The following is a 24,232-nucleotide window of genomic DNA, read 5'->3' on the forward strand; positions in this document are numbered from 1 at the left end:
CAACCAAACTCAACCTCGCTTTGCGCGAAAATAATGTTTTTTATTTTTATTTTATTTTTTTACATAATATATACAATTAATAAACCGCACTAATGACGGGTGAAGTGTGGAAAGGGATAGGCTATAGGACCACCATTTTGCACCCCCCCCCTCCCCCCATGTGCGTGTGCGTGTGCGTATGCATGTGTGTGTGTGTGTGTGTGTGTGTGTGTGTGTGTGTGTGTGTGTGTGTGTGTGTGTGTGCGTGCGTGCGTGCGTGCGTGCGTGCGTGCGTGCGTGCGTGCGTGCGTGCGTGCGTGCGTGCGTGCGCTGTGTGTGTGCGTGCGCGTGTGTGTGTGCGTGCGCGTGTGCGTGCGCGTTTGCGTGTGCGTGTGTGTGTGTGTGTGTGTGTGTAGTTATTACACGTGTATGGACGCTACAACTCGTCAATTTTGCAGTATTTTTCTTTTATATGTTATTATTTTATTTTTTGATGATTACGTGTATACCGTTGCGATTACGAAAATTATGCATAGAAGCTTTATTGTAGACAATGTAACAAACCGCCTTTCCGCTTTCCCCTCGGACCGTTCACCGCTCCACGCTGTCCGGCCGAACACCCACCGAAGCCAAACAACCGGCGCACGGCGCCGAATAAATACTTTCAAACCGGCGTAGGGCGCAAAAACGCATCCGCGCGTTGAGATCGTCTCCGCGCGCCCGAGAAGCGGCCGAAGTAGCGGTCGCCATCTCAAGTGGCGGGGATTCCCTCTCCGTTACCAAACCGTCCATACCCTCGTACCGCCCTTCTTCTCGAGATTAAGCTATATAAGCGCCGCCACTTCGACAATCGAGGCTTCTTCTTATTCGAACCGTCCGTCCGTTAAGAAGTGGTACTCCTTCCGCTCCGAACCAAACTCAAGTGTCTTGGATTCTGCTGAGAAATTTCGAAAACAAGCATTCTATCCGCTTCCGATTCTACGGGCTCAAGCGCCTTGGGCTCAACCGAGAGATCTCGGTGAACCGGAGAAATCACGATCCGATTTTCTCTCGGTCGGCACCAATTCACTATCTGGTGTGTGGAGTTCCGCGCCTCTACTAAGAGATCTTAGCATAAGTCGTTGCCACCGCCGCAACAACACCGCGGTATTAACCGCTGCGCGTCGCGATCGCACCATATCAGAGTACAACTGTACCGCGCGCGCGAATCGTATTGTCACCTTGCCCGCGCGCCCGCGGCTTTCGGCAAGGCCGAGCCGGCTTGTAAACAGGGATTCCGAGTTTGGAGAAATTCGGCTCGGAATCACCTACGTGTATATATCTCGCGATTATTCGTCCATCCGCGCGTAGTTCCCGCTTCCGAGCGTTATATTTTTTGTTCCGTTAGTCCGCGCGTAGAAATAAGTTCAACGTCACGCCTGTCCGAGCGTCATCTTCATTTGTCCATCTGCGCGCCGCGTCCGCGAATACTGCATTGTATCTTCGCTTTCGTGTACAATAAACTGAGTTCTTTTGTCCACCTTCGAAATCAGTCGTTCTCTCGGCAACCTACCGGCGTCCTCGTCTACCAAAATAACACCGCCCGTGCGTGAAGTCAAGTCGTTACAACAATTTCAAAAGCTTTATTTTTTATTCGACATTTTTTTCTAGGAAATCAATATTTTCCGAAATATATGTAAAAGAATAAAAAAAACCTGGTCTTTACTTTGATTTTTTATCTCGTCGGTTTCGTTATCTCGTTCGTAACCAGCCCATCAAAATATAGTAGTATACCAATTTGCAGCCAAATCGGAAGGTTCACCTTTTCGGGACTGCACCCAAATTTTTTAACTCAATCGTAAAATTTGACATTAAATATAAAAATAATACTGCAAAAAAATTAGATTTCTCTCAAGGAGCGACATAAATACAAATATAAAAACATAACATGACGCAGTAGAGATAAAAACATTAGTAAAAAAATTTTAATAAAGTTTTGTTGAAAATAATGATATTTAAATAACATTTGTTAAATTTTATGTTTATTTTAAAACAATTTGACTAGTAATTTACTTTGTGACAAAAACACATAATTTTCAAAATGAGAGGGCAGTATACTAAATGTTTCGAGGTGTTTTTGGATATTTGCAGTACCTAAAATGACTTGTAAAGCTGCTGTTAAATATATGCATAAATTAGATTTCGTACGGAAGTGGTAATACGATACAAAAAACAAAGTACATTGATAATTTTCCTGATGAAAAAAACGCGAGAAACGTAAGAAAAAGAAGGTAATTTTCAAGTTATTTCATGAAAAGTCTCTATTGACATTGCGACAAAGATAAAAGTTATTCGCCAAAAAGGGAATGAACATTAGTATTGTTATGACCGTGAGAGATTGTTTTTTCAAACGCCCTCGCGCGACTAAGTTAAACGCGCACGTCTAAAAGGTAGAGCTTGTTTAGAAAGAAACGTCTTTATTGTAAAAACGTAAAATACCATAGCATAAAGCAAAAACATGAACACAGAACAAGGACAACGATCATCAATCTAATAACGTTATACGGGAAGACAGCCGCTCTCGAGCCGGAACATTCATACCGGTCGTAACAATATAATGACTTTCAAAAAGCAACTAAACAAGGCAAACAATTTTTAGTACAATGCTGAAACCTTTTTTCTAATTAGAGTTTGTCAAAAAACAACGTTTATGGATTATAAAAAATTTGAATCGTGTTTGGACTAATATAATTTTTACTAATGAAGCACCTTTTTGCACATGATTTCCTGCCAAATATGCATAGTCTTTACTGGGAAAATTGCCTTTGCAGCCCATCGTTAAACATTCAGTTAAGGTCCATGTTTGGGGATGCTTCAATCTTCATATTTTTGGCGTTTTGTACTTTTTTTATTCATAATCTAAATGCTGAAAAAATGCTCGAAATCTATCGGTGAGCATTGTTACAGTCTACTAAAAAGTAGTTTGTATCAGATAATGAATTGCGGATAATGTGTAAAAAAATCTGAAACACCGCGGCAGCTTGTGTACTACGAAAAGCCGAAAATGATTCAAACTTTGCATTAGCCTGCGCAATTGTCTAATGTAAATTTAATTGAAAATATGTGGTCCAATATTAAAAGCAAACTTTAAGAAAAGTGTTTGTTCTTTGAAGCAGTTGTGTCACCATATCTAAGCTAACTTGTAACGATGCATTCCTTCATCGTTCCCCTTTTTTTTACATGGAGAAATTCATCATGGATATCTTTCTCGGGAAAGAGGGGAGGGTTATGCCAGACTCCTACTGGTTAAAACCCCATGGTGGTCCTCTTGACCTAACAAAGGGGGCGCCTCGGGATCGCAAGCATTTCAACCCCCCCAAACCCTCATTGGTCCCCGCCTCTCCTCCCGAGAAGGGGAGCGGCAGGAATCCCATCCTAATTTGGAGACTGCTGCGGGACCATCACTCAACGGTCTCCCCCACTCGTGAACCGCGTGCAATGGGAGCGGACGTCATACGCGTCCGCCCCTGCGGCCCACCAGCCCCGGTGGAAAATGCTCTCATGGCGCGGACGGGTTCCGATAGCGCACGGTGCAATAGCCCACTATTCAATCACCTTGATTTATCTAACTTAACCAACGGAAAAACTAGGTATCGGCCGCTGTGAGTGGTGGTGTGCTATCGGTCTCGTGTGCTATCGGGATCCGCCCTCATAGCGCCTCCCCGCCAAGACCCGAGGGATTACAGAGTCCTACGCAGGAGCTCTTCTCCCTCTCCTCTTTCTCCGTGAGAGCGGCGTCCACCGCTCGCACCATCTCTCTTTTGGCGTCCTCTTTTCGCGAGATCACTTTCTTGCAGAAGAAGGTTGTCGCTTCTTGTGGACAATCTTTGAGGTTGTTTCGTATTTTATATTTTATATGAAAGATGCAAAAAAGGAAATCGTGAAATCCTCCGGATGTAATAATCTGTTAAAAAAACTAAAAAAAAGTTTTTTATGTTTTAAAATAAAAGAAAAAACGGGCCCAGACTAAAATTTTTGTATTAGCCAAAGTTTGCGAAAGTTGTATTAACGTCTATACGTAGTGTTTAAAACGGTTATTAAAACGTTATGCCATGACTATTAACGGTCGGTTGTAAAACAGTTGTATTACAAGTTTTAATGTCGTTAATGCGACGTTAGAAATCAATCGTATAGATTCCCCACTTAGCTGACATAAACATTTCAATAACGTTACTATCTGTACTTTTAGTTGCAGTACGGTTGTAAGAAAAGTTACAAAGTTTTAAAGAAAGTTGTATAAACGTTTCTATAACTATCATACTACTAGATTTTGCTGGGTAAGAACGGCGCTTTGTAAGACCATATCGGATCATGCTTTCTCTCTTGACCCAGCGTCAAGTGAGAAAGATGCGTGGGGAGCTCATCTGTCTTCTTTTTTCTCAAGCAATCTCTCTCCTCGACATTTATTCTTTTCTGTCTCGAGCGTTCTTGCTTTTTCTCATTACAGGTATAATATAAGAAAGTTACTTTTCGTAAAATACTTTCCGAATTATAAGGCTTTAAAGTTTCATTGTATTGTAACATTTAATCCTTTATAACTCAAAAGGTATTTAACAAAAAGTAACTTTCTTAAAGTGTTTTGGAACGCTTTTAAAATGCAGCTATTAGACTTTGAAATGAAAAATAGGATATTCCATTAAAAAAAATCAATTAATTTTTTAAAATTGCATTCCTGATCTATTTTCCAAAGAGGCTTATGATGATTTTCGATAACACTTTGTAAAGCTTCTAAAGTTACATCATTGTTAGTTGCTGTTTTAGGTCTCCCAGACCTTTAATCTGCAACGGAACCCGTTCTTTTGAATCGCAAAACTGTCTTATAGACAGCAGCGAGTTCCGAGTTATAAGGATTAAATGTTACAATATAATAAAACTTTAAAGCCTTATAGTATAACTCAAAAAGTATTTTACGAAAAGTAACTCTCTTGTACAGTTTTGGAAAGCCAGCTATTAAATTCTGGAATCATAAATAAGGTGTCCCCATTTAAAAAAGTTGAAGTGATTTTGATCTGACCTTGGAAACGCCATCAAAGATCAAATTGATAAGTAAATAAATCTTTTAAAACCCTATGACTTTTATTTGAAACACTTTTTCCTAAAATGCTTAGTTTTCGAGATATCTGATCGTTTTCAAACTATCTCCCATCACTGTATATATACATATACAAGGTGTTTATTAATGGTTGTCTTCACGTTTTACCATAGAAGCACGCACTTGTTATTTCTAATATAATAATATGTTAGAAATACATATCCGTTGGTAAATCATGCTCCTATGGTAAGAAGTGGGTCCAATCATTAATGAACACTCTGTGCGTGTGTGTGTGTGTGTGTGTACGCGCGCGTGCGTGTGTGTGTGTGTGCGTGCGTGTGTGTGTGTGTGTGTACAGGGTGTGACAGAACTATCGCACCTGAAATATATCATGGGATAGAAAACATAAATGCAAGCAAAAAAGTCCTGAGTTATTTTTTGATCTCTTGTTAGATGTCGTACGATGTTAAAGTTAACGTATCACCGCCCGTCTATACAAGAAAAGCAGGGACGGTCAATAGACGGGCACGCGGGCGGAGCGGAGCTGACAAATTACATAGCGGGAAAACAACGATGAGCAGCAAAATGGCTACACACACACACCCAAATGAGAACGCGCGCGCACGCGCACACGGTACGTACACGGACACACACATGTACACGCGCGCACAGACACAGACACACGCACGCACGCACGCACGCACGCACGCACGCACGCACGCACGCACGCACGCACGCACGCACGCACACACACACACACACACACACACACACACACACACACACACACACACATCTCTCTCTCTCTCTCTCTCTCTCTCTCTCTCTTTCTCTACCTTGTTAAAAAAAATCTCAAACATCCTAAAATGCACAATTAAAATAAACGTTTTGGCATTTTTGTAATAATCTATCAATTTAGTGTAAATTAATTAATTGTTTATTTTATTACAGTTACAATAAATGTTTGAAATGTGCACCTTTTACTTCGATACACATTCTTCCTCTTTTTTGTACATTTTGCGTAGCTCTTTGAATTTGATCATTGTTAATTCTTTCAATAGTGAGGAATACTAATTCCGTCATCTTGTCAGCTGTATCGATGTTGGTGTGCATAAATATTCTTTCTGTTATTGCTCCTCAAAGAAAGAAGTGGCATAGATTGTAATCCGGAGATCGAGCAGGTCACGGATTTATTAAACCTCTTCCGAATTATTAGGGGAAAATTTTGTCGAGATAACGGCGAACTATGCCTTTAAATAAGATTTGTTGAAGTTGATATTAAAAGTAGTTTAATGGATAATTACACTTGAATATAAAGTTTGTCTCAAACAAACGATATGTTTTTAATATTAATTATAATTAATCTAATTAACGAGAAATCATTGTATAAAAGCAAGTTATTCTATATATGTACACTGTGAAAAAAATTTTCGTGGTTTAAGTAAATATGTTATTAAAATCATTTAAGCAAATTATTTACTTTGCATAAATATATCTTACTTGTTTGTAGAAAATATTATTTTTTTGAAGTATTACTTACTTTTTTGAAGTAATATTTACTTGCGTGAAGTAAATAATTTGCTTGAATGGTTCTAATAACATATTTATTAAACCACAAAAATTTTTTTCACAGTGTACGTACATAGAATAACTTGCTTTTATACAATAATTTCTTCTTAATTAAATTAATTATAATTAATATTAAAAACGTATCGTTTGTTTAAGATAAACTTTACATTCAAGTGTAAGTATCCATTGAACTACTTTTAATATCAACTTCAATAAATCTTATTTAAAGGCATAGTTCGCCGTTATCTCGACAAAATTTTCCCCCAATAATTCAGAAGAGGTTTAATAAATCCGTGGCCTGCTCGATCTCCGGATTACAATCCATGCCATTTTTTTCTTTGGGGAGCAATGAACGAAAAAATATTTATGCACACCAACATCGAGATAACTGACAAAATAACGAAATTAGTATTTCGCACTATTAAAAGAATTGACAATGATCAAGGTCAAAGAGCTACGCAAAATATACAAAAAAAAGCAAGAATGTGTATCAAAGTAGAAGGAGCACTCTTTGAACATTTATTGTAACTGTAATGAAATAAACAATTAATTAAATCATACTAAATTGATAGATTCTTACAAAAACGCCGAAACGTTTATGTTAGTTGTACATTTTAGGATGTTTAAAATTTTTTTAAACACACAAAGTAGAGAGAGAGAGAGAGAGAGAGAGAAAGATTGTGCGTGTGTATGTGTGTGTGTGTGTGTGTGCGCGTGCGCGTGCGCGTGCGCGTGCGCGTGCGCGTGCGCGTGCGCGTGTGCGTGTGCGTGTGCGTGTGCGTGTGCGTGTGCGTGTGCGTGTGCGTGTGTGTGTGTGTGTGTGTGTGTGTGTGTGTGTGTGTGTGTGTGTGTGTGTGTGTGTGTGTGTGTGTGTGTACAGCCATTTCGTTGCTCATCGTTCTCCCGCCACGTAATTTGTCAGCTCCACTCCGGCCGCGCGCCCGTCTATTGTCCGTCCCTGCTTTTCTTGTATAGACGGGCGGTGATACGTTAACTTTAACATCTAACAGATGGCTCAGATCAAATAATGACTTAGGACTTTTTGACTTGTGTTCATGTCCTTTATCCCATGGTATACTTTAGGTGCGATAGTTTTGTTACATTCTGTATATATATTGTAATAAAGTAGCAAGCAGTTTAACTTTCGCGTTTTGACTAGCAGTAACGTCTCGATAGTGTCCTATCAAAGCGCCGTTGTGGTTCCTTGTCGGGATTGGTTTTCGAGCCTTTCCAGCCACCGATTGGTCCGTCAACCTTTACCGTTTTTTGGTGTTGTTGATCTGCGCGCGCATACATGTAGAAAGGAAGACGAAGTCGCAGAAGAAGGCTCTACGCCATGACACGTCGAGTGAATAAAAAGGCCGTGCTTGTTATATATCAAGACTTCTCGATATTATGAGACCTCTCCCTTCAGGAGTTTATAAGAGTATCCCTCCTGCAAGTTGTAGTTTTGGTAACGCTGTAGGCGGGAGATACAAATCTGGTGCCGCATTCTTACAGCCAAAATTCAGAAGTGGGATAAAGAATTCTGCGAGCACACTAACAATCGGGTCAGTGATTTTGTTGTTCCGGTTTATGTTATACTCTTGTGTCAGGGATCACCGGCGAATAGTTTGTCGTATCGCAAGTGTGATCGGTCGCGCCGTTTGAGGAAGATTTAGTCGGCAAGAAATTGTCGAGATAGATACATCGTTTCGGGAGCCTTCTCACACGGCCATTAAAGTCGCGCGCACAAACCGTGTTAGCCGCCATTAAAAACGCGTGTTACAGTTCAGAAAACGGTGAAAACCCTTCAGGAAGTAACAAAATGAATCGGGCATACTTTGAGCAGCTTACTCTTGAGCAACTAAATGCTGAATTGAAGAAACGTGATTTATTAAGAAGTCAAGATATCACAGTTTGCATTGATTAGTTAGTAAGTTATGAAGAACATCAAAACGGTGCGTCGCATTCGTCAACGGGCCAATCAACTTTGAAAGACACGTCCATGGATTCAGCGTCAAACGCAAAGGTAATCCAACTTATCCAGAAGTTATCTAACCAAATCGAGGAAATTAAGGTAAAGCAAGACAATTATGAACAAATTTTTTCTCGATCTACAAACCGAAAATATGACGTCTCTCAACCGGTCTCCCCCGTGCCGTACCGAATATTCTGTACACCGGTATAAGTGAACCACCCGGTGTTTCTCAGACATTTGAAAGTTTTAGACATTTACCTGGACCATCACAGGCTTTCTTTGGCGCCGGCATTCCAGTGCACGATGCAAATTACAACGGTGCATCAGTGCTGTCTACTGTGATACCAGGCAACGCAGTGAAATTATTAGCATCTCAAATCCCAAACTTCAGCGGATCTGAAGAAGATAACCTTGAAATATGGTTGAGGAGAGTGGATCATGCTGCCCAAGTTCATGGAGTACATGAAAGTGTCAAGGCAATCGCTGCTACAAGCAAATTGATGAAAAATGCAAGAGAATGGTTCGAGATAGATTTAGGTGCCGTCACAACCTCGAGAGTACAATTTAGAGAAGCCATTACGAGGCGCTTTCGTCGACGCTCTTTGTTTGGCGATAACATGCAAAAGGTCGAAGCAAGGAAATGGAACTATCCCAAAAAAACGTTCCAAGAGTACGCTATAAAAAAGTTAACATTTATGCATCCTCTTCAATTGCAGCAAAAAGATTATGTCAATCTGATTATTCGTGGAGTGAACAACGCATTAATTTGTGGTACCGCTGCCGCATTGAATATACAAACAGTGGACCAACCACTGGTATAAAAAAGTGTTCGACAAGATGAACGACATAACTAAAGCCTATAATGGCTCACATTTGAAGCGATTATCGCCTTCTACGACAAGGAAAGAGGAACACAGAGAGCGTCCTGCGCAAACATCAAAGTTAACGTTTACGGAGGATTCATCTACAAATTTCAGTCCTGAGGTTACGTGCTTTTATTGCAAAGCAAAAGGAATACGAAAGCTGACTGTTGGAAGTTGAAGAAAAAGGAAGGTACCTTGACCTCTACAGCAGGGCCAGTTAATCAGCTTCTGTTGCCGCGACAGAAGAAACAAATAACACAAAGAAGACCAGCGTGGAAAACCAACCCGAGGTCGACTGCGTTCGAGAGGACTTTTGTTAATTACAGATAAGTGATTCGGTTGTTGGAATCAATTCGGTAAACAAAAAAGACTGTAGCTTATTAGCATTAATCGATACCGGTAACCCGGTTTCATTCATACAAGAATCGGTGTATAATATTCTTTTCGAGCAATCGTCAAAGTTCAAAAAACCGCAGATTAAAAATTTCCGAGCTTTAAATGGCTTTTTTATACCAGTGGTTGGTTCAGTTAATTTGAATATTTGTTTGTCATTTATGCCTAATGTCTCTACGCATTTTGCTTTCCATATTTTAAATAATTCGGATTGGTCTACTCACTTGGTACTAGGTAGAGATTTTCTTGAAGTAAACAATTTAACTCTAATATACAATCCAACAAATTTAAAAGCTAAAAGTAATTTGAGATTAATCAAAGAAGTCACATCCGCAGATGAGATTGACGAGGAAGATACTTTATTCGGTGAAATCAAAACTGATTTTGGCCTTAAAATCAACAAGCAGGTACGTCAAGTGATAAACAAGAGGTTGAGTTACAGTTCACCGAAAGATTCAAGTTATTGCAAACTCGTTGGAGCAGCGGCCGCAAGACAAGTTCGAATTAATACACGGACTAGTGTACAGAAAGTGCCCTGATAATGAGTTGCGTTTTTATGTGCCAGAAGCCATGGTTCCAAACATTTTACGTGCTTATCACAATGATAATGCGCATTGCGGCGTTAAAAAGATATTTCAAGAAATTTACAATACCTATTAGTTTCCCTCAATAAGAGAAGCAATTAGTAATTGTATAAAAAACTGTTTAATTTGTCTTGTATCTAACACTTCAATGCATAGCAAGGTGAACTGCAGTTAGAGGAAACCCCAGACTTGCCTATATCAGTTGTACACGTGACCATTTTGGCCCAATGGTGACTTCTAACAGATTTAAACATTTTGGTTCTCGTGGACGCTTTCACGCGGTTTACATGGCTTCTTCCTGTTCGATCTACGAGTACGAAGAAGACTATTAGTTGTCTAACTCCCATATTTAATATGTTCGGAAACCCGTTTATTCTTGTCTCTGATCGGGGTTCTAGTTTCACCTCCTCTGAATTTAACAAATTTATTAGAAATCATAATATTAAGCATAGACTTGTTGCGGTAACCGCGCCGTGGGCTAATGGGCTTGTCGAACGCGTCAATCATTTTCTTAAAAGCTCTCTTAAGAAAGTCGTGGAAGACCAGGAAATATGGTTAGACAATAGCCGAAATCCAATACGTAATTAATAACACGTATCACTCAGTCACAAAATGTTCTCCATCCAAATTGTTGCTTGGGTACAAACAATGCAACAATCAGGATTTACCATTAGTTAAGTTCCTAAATAATCTAGCCAGGTAATATTTTGTCTTCAAAAGAGTTTTTGGAACAAAAAGAAAAAGATCGAGAAATAGCCAAAAAAGTTTTTGATAATTTAAAAGCTTATAATAAAATAATGTACGATAAAAGACATAAAAAGCCAACTCAATATCAAATAAATAATCTTATTTTGTACGAAATACATCAATTAAACCAGGGGAAGATAAAAAGTTAAAACCCGTTTATCGTGGTCTTTATCAAATTATGAAAGTGTTGAACAAAAACAGATACGTGGTGCAAAATATTCCTGGGTGTACAGTCGTGAGCTAAAAGGTTGCAACACATTTTCTTCGATGGTTAGATGGTTCAATGCTTAATTGGTTGGATCCACACGTAAGAAGCAATGACGTTCGCCGTTTGATGAGCAAGTCTACATTCTAAAAACAATCGAAGAAAATGTGTGACAACCTTTTAGCTCACGACTGTACAATCACTCAAAAACCATATAAATCTATCTATCATCAGATAGACTTTGAAGATACATTAAACTTAACCCAAAGTGACATTTCTCAATCTTTCTTCTCATTTACTTCATTTTTATATACATTTAGACTTTTATAGTAACTCTTACTTTTAGTATAATTTTAAGATTGCGTATAATTTTAATTTTGTTCATTTTTATAACTTTGCCAAAGATTTTTCCCAAATTCATAGATTTAAGCTACTAATTATATTATGTAATTCCAAGTTTACTTAGTTATAAATGCGTCCAATCAACTATTGTGAGACAATCAACGGGTGACACTCTTTTGGACACAGCACGATTGGACACCAACCAATCATCTTGACTTATCTAACCAAACCAACGGAAAAACTCTAGGCATCGGCCGCTGTGAGTGGTGTCCAATTGTGCGGTGTCCAATCGTGCGCACCCCCAATCAACAACTGTAATTTAATTTATGTTCAATGTTTGAGGACGAACAGCCTATCAGGCTGGCTAAACTGTAAGAAAATAGCAAGCAGTTTAAATTTCGCGTTTTAACTAGCGGTGACGCTTCGATAGTGTCCTGTCAAAGCGCCATCGTGGTCCCTTGTCGGGATTGGCTTTCAAGCCTTTCCAGCCACCGATTGGTCCGTCAACTTTTACCGGTTTCCGGTGTTGTCAATCTGCGCGCGCATACATGTAGAAAGGAAGACAAAGTCGAAGAAGAAGGCTCTACGCCATGACACGTCGAGTAAATAAAAAAAACGTGCTGTTATACATATACCAAGACTTCTCGATATTATGAGTGCTCTCCCTCCAGTTTATAAGAGTATCCCTCCTGCGAGTTGTAGTTTTGGTAACGCTGTAGGCGGGAGATACAAATCTTCTGGTGCCGCATTCTTACAGTACACACACACGCGCACACACGCACACACGTATGCGTGTGTATGTGTGTGCGTGCGTGCGTGCGTGCGTGCGTGCGTGCGTGCGTGCGTGCGTGCATGCGTGCTTGCGTGCGTGTATATATATATATATATATATATATATATATATACATATTTATATTTATATTTATATTTATATTTATATTTATATTTGTATTTATATTTATATTTACATTTATATTTATATTTATATTTATATTTATATTTATATTTATATTTATATTTATATTTATATTTATATTTATTTTTATATTTATATTTATATTTATTTTTATATTTATATTTATATTTATATTTATATTTATATTTATATTTATATATTACATGTGCAACCGTGCTCGCCGACTACCACTCGTTTCCCAGTTCCTTATATTCGTCAATCTCAAGCAGCCCCGCTTTTCCAGCAAGTTCCATTGCTGCGTGGAATTCCTGAATGAAGTTATTTGTCTCTGCTTTCCTTTCCCCTGCCCCACTCCCAGTATGGTAATACTGGAAGAAATCCCATACAAACCTTTCCCTCCTCGATTTTATTTTACTCCCGGTCCTCACTGGACGTTGGAGTCATTAGTTACATCATATCTTGTCGCTCCATCCCATCTCCCCGAAGGCACACACACACACACACACACACACACACACACACACACACACACACGCACACGCACACGCGCGCAAGCACACGCACGCACGCACGCACGCACGCACATATATATTATATATATACATATATAAATTAAAAATTAAGTTGTATTTCAATAGAGAGATATAATAAAAATTGTATTTCAAGCGATTGGTATAATAAGAAATTTCTATTTTGTTAACATTATAAACTTTATGTTTATACAATGTAACAATTGTATAATTATAGAATAGAACAAATGTAATCCTTAATTTTCTAATCTTTCTTTGGTGTGTTAAAATAAAATCAACGTTTATTTAATAACCGTCTCATTTATTCACTGACCTTCCATTATCTCTCGCTCTAAACAAAAAGATCGCACTTGGTCCTACCCCGAGCTAAAACGATTAGATTCGTTGGCTCGAAAAGGGACTGACTAATACGTGTAACAAACCGCCTTCCCCCCCCTCGGACCGTCCACCGTTCCAGGCTGTCCGGCCGAACAACCGCCGGACAGCGAGAAACCGGCGCACAGCACCAACGAAACTTTCAAAACCGGCGTAGCGCGCGTATACGCATCCGCGTGTCGAGAGATCTCCGCGCGCACGCGCTCCATAAAGCGACCAAAGTGGCGGTCGCTGCCGATCTCGAGCGGCAGGGATTTCCCTTCCGCAACCGCACCGTTCCGTACCCCCGCACCGTCCCTGCCCTCGAGATCCGACTGTATAAGCGCCGCCGCTTCGATAGTCAGGGCTTCTTTTCCGTCTGCCTTCCGTCCGAGAAAGAAGTATATCCTGAGCGCTAGTCGGAGTTAAGAGAACTTAGTTTCCGTCAAGTGATCTTGACAACTAGCTATCCGCTTTCCAGACCGCCGGTTTACGGGCTCAAGTCCATCTTGGGCTCCACCAGGAGATCCTAGTAGTCGGCACTTTCCCGATCCGCTGCCCTACCACGGCATCGACTTATGACTCGGGGTGTTGAGTTCCGCGCCTCCACCAAGTGATCTTGGCGTGAGTCGATTGCCACCGTACAACATCGCGGTACTAACCGCAGCGCATCGCGATCGGATTCGAGGTAAAGTACGGCTGTACCGCGCGCGCGACGTCTCCGGCCGTGGCCGCGGCCTTCGGCAAGGCCACGGCACCAGCGCGTCAACAGGGATTCCGAATTCCGAGAAACTCGGCTCGGAGTCCCTCACTTGTAAATAAACACCGCTTGTAAATATTTTGTTTAAATCCGACCGTTCCGATCACCGCGTTCGACTTTCCGTCTTTGTTTGTCCGCGCGTTCTGATTTTCCGTTTGTCCGTCCGCGCGTAGATATACGAGGTGTGTTCAAAGAGTATCGCAAATTTTGAATTTTCGCGGGTTACGTATATTCGAATTTCGATCTTTTTGTGGCGTTATGTTGGTACTCATGTCTCTCACTTATGCCGACAAGCTCGGCCATTTTGAATGTTCACTTAATTGTTGACAGCTGCTTTGCTTGCACGTGTTTTGGATCGTCTTCGATTTTTACCTATTCAAAAAAATGGATCAAAGAACCTGTATCAAATTTTGTGTGAAAAACGAAATTAAGTGCGCGGATGCATTCCGAATGTTGACTGTGGCATACGGAGAAGCTACCTTGGACCGAAGCAACGTTTATCGGTGGTACAAAATGTTCTCAGAAGGCCGAGAAGATGTGAACGACGAAGAGCGTGCCGGACGCCCGAGCACTTCAACAACAGACGAAAAAATTAATGAAGTGGAGAAAATGGTATTGGCCAATCGTCGAATCACCGTTAGAGAAGTTGCTGAGGACCTAAACATATCGATTGGCTCGTGCCATTCGATTTTTATCAATGATTTGGGCATGAGACGAGTCGCCGCGAAATTCGTACCAAAATTGCTCAATTGCGACCAAAAACAGCATCGCATGAACATTGCTAATGAGATGTTGGACTCTGTCCGCGACGACCCAAATTTGCTCCAGAGGGTCATAACTGGTGACGAATCGTGGGTTTATGGTTATGACGTGGAAACCAAAGCTCAATCATCTCAATGGAAGCTGCCGCACGAACCAAGACCGAAAAAAGCGCGCCAAGTTCGGTCGAATGTGAAAGTTTTGCTGACAGTTTTCTTCGATTGCAGGGGCGTGGTGCATCATGAGTTCTTGCCACAGGGTAGAACGGTCAATAAGGAATATTACCTGCAAGTTATGCGCAATTTGCGCGAAGCAATCCGCCAGAAACGCCCGGATTTGTGGAAGAACAAAAATTGGCTTTTGCACCACGATAACGCCCCTGCTCACACATCGTTGCTTGTGCGCGACTTTTTGGCCAAAAACAACACACTAATGATGCCGCAGCCACCGTATTCCCCAGATCTGGCCCCCTGTGACTTTTTCTTGTTCCCTAAACTGAAGAGGCCCATGAAAGGACGACGTTACGCTACGCTTGACGAGATAAAGACGGCATCGAAGGAGGAGCTGAACAAGATAAAAAAAAATGATTTTTTGAAGTGCTTCGAAGATTGGAAAAACCGTTGGCACAAGTGTATAATATCTCATGGGGATTACTTTGAAGGGGACAAAATAGATATTCATGAATAAATAAATAATTTTTGAAAAAACACAAAATTCGCGATACTTTTTGAACACACCTCGTAAGCCTTCTTTACGTCCGTCTAAGCGTCATCGTCATTCGTCCGTCCGTGCGACGCGTCCAGAACGCCACTATCTTGTACCACACCGTCTACGCGAGATAAAGTGTATTTTATCTACCATCTACGACGTCTAGTTCTCTTGGCGACCTCATCCGCGTCCTCGTCCGCCGAATTCACGCCGTCCCGTGCGCGGAAAAATCAGGTCGTTACGTGCGTGAAATGGGTGACACTCTTTTGGACACAGCACGATTGGACACCAACCAATCACCTTGACTTATCTAACCAAACCAACGGGAAAACTCTAGGCATCGGCCGCTGGGAGTGGTGGTGTCCAATCGTGCGGTGTCCAATCGTGCGCACCTCCGTGAAATAAGATATCGGTCGTAGGATCTCCCCGACATACTGACCCAGATCTAAATTCTTTACGCTTATACCCGCCCTCATTAACACGCGCGTACGAGTATTGTTTATTACGTTTTTCCTTGCCTACCCCCCTTTTCCTTTAAAGTCACAATAAATCCATTTTACGACTAGGCTGGACGTAACAAAATTATTGCGCACCAACTACTGCGCGTTTATTCTCATTAGCCTTTTTCAAGTTCCAGTTTTAACAAATATATTGTATATTTCCTTCAATAATTAAATTTATTTTTTAGTTAATAATATCCAAACCAAAAATACATGGTGAAAGTATAATGAAAGATATGGCGTCATCAGAGATACCTTCCACAAGTAACTTTCTTCCGTATGCAGTAATCCATTTCCTTTGCAAAGATAGTTTTTCTGAAGTACCAACCAACTGAAAATAACAGTACTTCACCTGAGGTAGTAAATTTTTGTTGATGGCCTATAACGAAAAACGTCAGTACATTGATTGAAAATTGTGTACAACCAGAGAAGACATGGATGAAGTACAATATTGAGATACAAAAATACTGCCGTAAATGTTATGAATAATACAAGTATTTTAATTATTTAAAGATATATTTGTAACAAAACGCCCCTCCACCTTACGCGCGCCGTTAATTCGCTCCGTCCACCCGAGCACCGGCGAGACCCACGTGTGCGCACCAAGCTAACCTCCCGTCGCGAGCACGCGGCAGCACGCGCGCCGTCCGTGGCGTTCCGTAACGTTCCCACTCCGAGCCCGCTGACCGAGCGCGCGGATTGGTCCGACCAACCGCGCGTTCGGATATATAAGCCGGCAGTGGGAACACCGAGGCAGATTTTCCCGATCCACCGAACTCAGCGAGTCGAGCATCCTCGACCGCACCTCCGATTCCTGTGAGGACGAGAATACTCGCCTCTCCTAGTACTCCCGACGAGGATCCTCGTTGTCCCGACCAGCCAAGAATCCTCGGCTAATGACGAGCTTCCGAACACCCGCTCCGCAGCCAATCACGGCGAGCATCATCGCCGCGTTCCGTAGCCGAGCATCCTCGGCGAATCACCGTCCCCGACGAGCATCCTCGTCGAGTCCGAGGCTAGGTATCCCTGGCCGATCAACTACGTCCTCTCCCTCAGAAAAGACTCGCTTGTAGAAATCCGAACATCGTCAGGGCATCCGCGCTCTGGCGATATCTTCGCCTCACTTTGCACGAGGCAGCTCGGGCAAAGCGCGGAATCGCCGCCGTCATATCGACTCCGCGTTCCGCGAATTCCCGACCATTCCGGACCATGTCCGTTTAAACCGCGCGAATTATCCTTTTGTTGTCATCTCGACTACCGCGATAGATTATTATTACTATTACTCTCATTATTAAGTTCTTTCTTTGCCACCTATCGTTTATGTTCATCCCGATTACCGCGTTATTTAGGTTACTATCATCACTATTCTTATTATTATTATTAAGTTTCTTTTTTCCGCTTATCGTTCGGTACTGCGAGCGTCGCTCCGTATTTTCACTCGCTACAACTAGCGTTTCGAACCGCACGAAGGCGATTGGTTAGCGTGATCACCAAGAGCCAATCGCATTTTTGCTTAAGTATACTTGTCACGAGGCTTTTTGACTAACCAACGATCTCTCTCTCTCTCTCTGTAACTATTAATGTCTAAATAAAGATCTAGTCTTTTTCATCTAAACTCCGCGTGCGATTATTCTCCCGAATCCGGCCAATCCGGCGAACTTATCCGCAACCGTATCCTGATCCTCACCGAATCGACCGAAAACCACCAGCGTTACATATTTATAATATTTATATTTTAATATTATTACTTACTCTATTTACAGCTTCACTCATAACCGCGCGAAAAACAGCGTCCGACGCCAACTACTTAATAACTGATGATGATGCTTTAGGCAGAGGTTTGGGAAAACCAATGCCACGTGAACAGTCTGATTCCGAAGAGGAAGAAAAACGCGTTGAAGCTCTTAAGAAACTGTCAGACAAACAGAAATTAAAAAGTTTTCAAAAATTAATGCCACGTGAACAGTCTGATTCGGAATGAGAAGAGGAAGAGAAACGCGTTATAACTCCTAAAAAACTAACAGAAAAAAATTAAAAAGAGACATATTACACGGTAACTCTATTTGTCATTATTTTATTATGAAAAAATTGACGTTCATATTTTCATCGTTCTGTTTTTATTTTTAAGGTACATACAACAAAATCACCAATACCTAATTTTCCTGCCGATTTGAATGTTACTCCTACAATATTGGACTTAACTGATATTCCGATAATTATAACCATCAATGAAAATGTTAATAAGACAAACTTAAATTATATGTATAGTAAACAATTTATTAATGAAAATTACGAAATACATACATACATACATACCATAATAGCATAAAATACCGAACAAATATTTTGAAAATTCGAACAGTATCATGATATCATATGTATATTCGTACGATATCATGTTGTGTTAAAAAATACATATGTACAATGTACATATATGTGTGCGTGCAAACGTATACATATGTGGATAATAAATGCATTTATAAAAAATAGATATAATGTTAGCCAACAAATTTTTTGTAAAATATAGAAATCTGAGTTAATAATGAACTTCTAATCCTTTAAGGCCCGATTGCACCAACTTTATTTTGGCTTTAAACGAAGTTTAAATATGTGTCTGTCATTGTCTCTCTTTCTGAATAAATAAAGACAGATATATATTTAATTCTTGCTTAAAGCCAAAATAACATTGGTACAATCGGTCCTAAGAGACATTTATTTAAATATTTATAATTATACAAATTGCAATAATGCAATATATATTGTGACGTTGCAGTCCGCTGCAGCGGAGCAGCGTCCCGCCACCGTCACAGAGCGCGGGTTCGCGTTTGCGCCGGACCGGAAATCGCACCTCTATTACTGCGGTGTCCAAGAGAGGGTCAAATCCGCGTTATTGAACAGCATATTAATTACTCCCTTATTTTCATGTCAAAATTTGCAGGCACGTTCGCGGTCGACGAGGGAGCCGGCATTAGGAAGCGGCAAACGAGCAACGACCACGTCGCGAGGAGAAAGAAAAAACAGCTAACATCTAAGAGCGCCAGGGTCCTGCAAATGTCCTTCGGCGACACGCCAGGGTCCTGTGAATGCCCTTCGGCGACGCGCCAGGATACGACGTTGGCACAGCAGCGACCGCAAGGAAGCGCGGATTGGCTGTCGCCACGCACGAACGCTTAGAACATATAAACATAGAAGGAGAATGCCTACTGTTCTTGAAAGAAAAATATGTCCAGAGAAAGTGAGAAAAAAAATCATAGTTGCCTCTCTCTCTTGTGAGTAACTGCTCAACAGTGCGCATGTGTGGCTTACGTTTGCTTGGCCGGTTTTATCTATGAAAATAGACTAGGATTCTTTAAGGTTCCAAAGTTATTAAACGTACTCTTTTGCGAAATGTCAAAAGTTAAACAATGGGCTTATATTGCATTTTATGTCGTAAAAAAGACAAACCCACATAGCAATGAATCTCCTTAGGATATCCTATTTTGATTGGATTGATCCTATTCTGATCCAAAATATAAAATCATCTATAGGGTGTCCTTAGAACATTTGTAATTGCCATTAAAGTCCTTAGTATATCTTATTCTGATCTAAAAAAAAAAATTTTTTTTATTTATAATAATATACGAATCCTAACAGCACAAAACGTTCTCAGGATGATCCTGAATCCTGAATATCCAGGGACATGAATAGGATAGGTTTAGAGCGTTACAACATCTCATGGACGCCCTTAGGACGTCCCTACGAAGTTTGCCGTCTGGATTATAAACACGTCAAACGCGTATGATTTTGATAACCCTATTATTTTTTCATCTACGGGACTATTCCGTTAAGCTATATGTAAATACTTAAGTTTTTGAATAGCATATATTAATTATTTAAAACTTGTGCTTTTGCTTTTTTGATTTGAAAGTTCGAAATTTCTATCTTAAACACAATACTATTGAAAAACATAAATATTATCGACAGACAAAATAAATCCATGGATGAAAAAACCTCGATTTACATCCCAATGAGCAAACAATATTTCTAAACGTTTTTAAAATGTATTTTTAATAATTTTTTCATATTTAATTTAATTATTGTATTATATTGGCATATATTTCTAGTTGCATTTTTATTTAAACAAACAACAGAAGTTATTTCAGATGCTATTTCGCATTTATAAAAATCACTAAAAAAACTATAATTTTATATATATTTATATTGTGGCGACCGTTCGCCACATACCCAACCGAAAATTCAAAAATAATATTATTTAGGGAAACAAATAACTTATTCAGCAGTTAAGATAAACATGCATAGATAGCAAGCAACACGGCAGAAAGATATACATAGTAGAGAAGATTCGCAAACAAGAGAAATAATAAACAGCTTCAAATCTGCGGACCAAACGGTCATTCGGAGCTTATATAAAGCGAGCGAGAGAAGAAACGCGCTCTCTCGCCAAGTATTCTCTAGCTTCAACACATCGTATCTTGTAACTTGGGCGTCTTGGAATTAAACCGAACGTTTAATATTAAACCGATAGAAAGCCCACTCGATTTCTTAATTGATTAATTTACTACCGCACACTTAGCATCGATATATACCTAAAGTGGTGAAGAACCGACGTGATTTAATTTAAATTCGCGTTATTTTCGCGACAATCTATAGAAAAACAAAGCCGAATCGGCTCAGAGAATTTGCGTATGCAAGTGTGTGAGTGCACGGACACAAAGAAGACGCGTGTAGCATGAGTTTCACTTTGCACGACGACGACGGAGCGGGACCGCGCTCGCAGAGAGAGTCGAGTGCGCTGATGCACGAGCAGCGGACGATGCAGCAACCTATAATGCAGTCGTTGATGCAGCCAGAGGTGCAGCCCGCTGTGGAAGCTGGACCAGGATTTCTTTTATCTGGCCCTGAGGTGAGCCGAGTAAGCATGCGTATGCCACCGTTTACATCTACGGATCCCAAGCTGTGGTTCAGCATCGTGGATCGCAGCTTTCAAGCTGCCGGAATTACGGTCGACACGACTAAATTCGGATACGCGTTAACGGCAATCGATCCGCAGTACGCCAGTAAAGTCCGCAATATAATTATGAATCCGCCAACGGAACGGGCATATGAGACGCTGAAAATAGAGTTGGTCAAACGCTTGAGCCTATCGCAAAAGCATAAAGAGCGAAGATTACTAGAGCACGAAGAAATAGACGACCGAAAACCATCGCAATTTTTACAACATCTCTGTAGTCTCGCCGGGAATGTAGTCGGAGACTAGGTACTCCGTACAATCTGGCTAAGCCGATTGCCGGCATATCTTCAGCCGCATTTGGTTACGCGCGCGGCAGATCCGTTGGACCGAGTGGCAGACACGGCGGACGCAATTGCGGAGGCTACTCGAGTGCCCGCGTTGTAGATCGCGGAAACGGTGCAAGCTCCGGCGCCGAACAGCTTCCGCGCGGACGAAGCAGCAACAACGGAGGCTAAATAGGAGTTGCGTTTCGCGCAATTAAGCTTGTCATTGCAACAAGAAATAGCAGAGCAAATGGCAGCCCTCCGCAAGTCAATTGAGACTATCAGCAAGAGTGCATCGAGCGGAGAGCGTGCCAGAAGTCGGTATCGGAACCGTTCGCGTTCCCGTTCGCGTGACCGTGGTCACCGAACAAATGGACTGTGCTGGTACTTGGCGATTCGGGCCGGACGCCCGTCGTTGCGAGCCGCTCTGCTCGTCAAGCCAGCAGGGAAACGCGGTGGTCAATCGTTGATGGCGGCAAGCAATTCGCGTCACCAGACGCGCCACCTCTTTATGACAGACCTTAAGACAAAAATAAATTTTTTAATTGACACGGGTGCGGACCTTTGGGTCTACCCACAAAGACTGATTCGAGGACCGCGACGGAAATTGACGTATGAACTCTCGGCGGCAAACGGAATGGTTATTCATACGTACGGAACGAAAACGTTAACGCTGAATTTCGGACTGCGACGCGCATTCACATGGAGTTTCGTAGTTGTTGACGTATTGAGACCGACTATTGGCGCAGATTTTTTATCATTTTACGTGGACCTGAGAAACTCCCGATTGATAGATCAAGTCACGAATTTGAGGGGAGGGTTCCGATAGCGCACATATAACCCGATAACCCACCAACCAATCATCTTGACTTATCTAACCCAACCTACGGAAAATCTCTAGGCATCTGCCATTGTGAGTGGTTTGAGTGCTATCGGGATGTGCGCTATCGGGACCCGCCGGAATTTGAGTGCCAAAACGATGCATTCGCTGTGATGCGCCTTGCATTAAAATGGTCGCAGGAGCGACATCATATCATCAATTATTAGCACGGTTTCCGGACGTGACGAGGCCGGAAGGAAACGTCGGCCAGACAAAGCACATCACGCGGCATTACATCAAAACAACGCCAGGATCGCCTGTTGTATGCAAGCCTCGAAGACTTGCACCGGAGCGATTGGCGACGGCAAAAGCAGAGTTCCGTAAGATGGTAGAAGTAGGAATTGTCAGGCCATCAAAAAGTAGTTGGTCAGCGCCTTTACATCTCGTTCCAAAGAAAGGAGAAGAATAGCGACCATGTAGAGATTACAGGGCTCTAAATGCACGGACGGTGCCAGATTGTTACCCAGTGCGGCATATCCACGTCTTCGCACAGATTTTGCGAAGTAATAGAGTCTTCACAACACTAGAGCTCGTCAGGGCATACTATCAGATGCCAATAGCGGAGGAGGACATACCGAAGACCGCTATAACGACGCCATTCGGAATGTACGAGTTTGTGTACATGTCCTTTGGTTTACGGAATGCAGCGCAAACCTTTCAACGATTTATAGACGGCGTCTTGCACGAACTCGAATTTTGTTACGCGTATATAGACGACATCCTCGTCGCATCGTCGTCGGTCGAGAAATACCACGAACACTTAGAGATTTTATTTAAGCGATTGCAGGAATATGGAGTGATAATTAATCCTACAAAGTGCGTGTTTGGCCAACCAGAGGTGGAATTCCTTAGATATTTGGTGTTCGAAGAAGGGACACGACCGTTGCCAGCGCGTGTCAAGGTCATTCTTGAATATCCGATGCCGAAAACAGCGAAGGAATTGCGAAGATACCTCGGAATAGTGAACTTCAACAGGAGGTTTATATCAAAAGCTGCAGAGACCTTGGCACCTCTTAATGACCTTCTGCACGGGAACGTGCGAGGCAAAGCTCCGGTGGCATGGACGCCACAGGCACAACAAGCGTTCGAGGCATCAAGAGAAAGCTTGGCTCAGCCCACGCTTCTCGCATCCAAGAACCGACGCCGAGCACGCTCTGTTTACAAACGCATTCAAACACACAATCGGAGCGACCTTGCAAAAGCATGGCGTTGACGGTTGGGAGTCATTAGGTTTTTTCTTGAAAAAAACTTAGCCCAACAGAAGAGAAATACAGTGCCTTTGACAGGGAGCTATTGGCTATTTATCGTTCCATCAAGTACTTCCAACATATGCTTGAGGCGAGGACGTTCGCAGTTTATACCAACCACAAGCCGTTGACCTTTGCGTTTCGGCAGAAATTAGAGAAGAGCACGCCACGTCAATTTCGGCACCTCAACTTCATAGGGCAATTCACGACAGACATACGGCATGTGTCCGGTAAAGACAATGTCGTGGCTGACGCGATGTCGAGGATAGAGGAAGTGCAGTCACCAACGAGGACTACGAGGCTTTAGCGGAGTCGCAGAAAGATGACAAGGAGCTTAGACAACTCTTAAAGCAGGGATCGAACTTGAAGCTGGAGAAGATGGAAATCCCGGAAGCCGGCGTGGCCATATACTGTGACACGTCAACGGGAACGTCGCGTCCGTTCTTGATGAAACCTTTCCGTTGCGTAGCGTTTTATTTGATTCACAGGTTAACTCATCAGGGCAGACTCGTGGCGGAGCGCTACGTCTGGCCGTCAATGAGGACAGAGTGCCGGGACTGAGCCCGGTCTTGTATACCTTGCCGAAGGTCA

The sequence above is a fragment of the Solenopsis invicta genome, chromosome 2, assembly GCF_016802725.1.
Source record: "Solenopsis invicta isolate M01_SB chromosome 2, UNIL_Sinv_3.0, whole genome shotgun sequence".
NCBI lineage: Eukaryota > Metazoa > Arthropoda > Insecta > Hymenoptera > Formicidae > Solenopsis > Solenopsis invicta.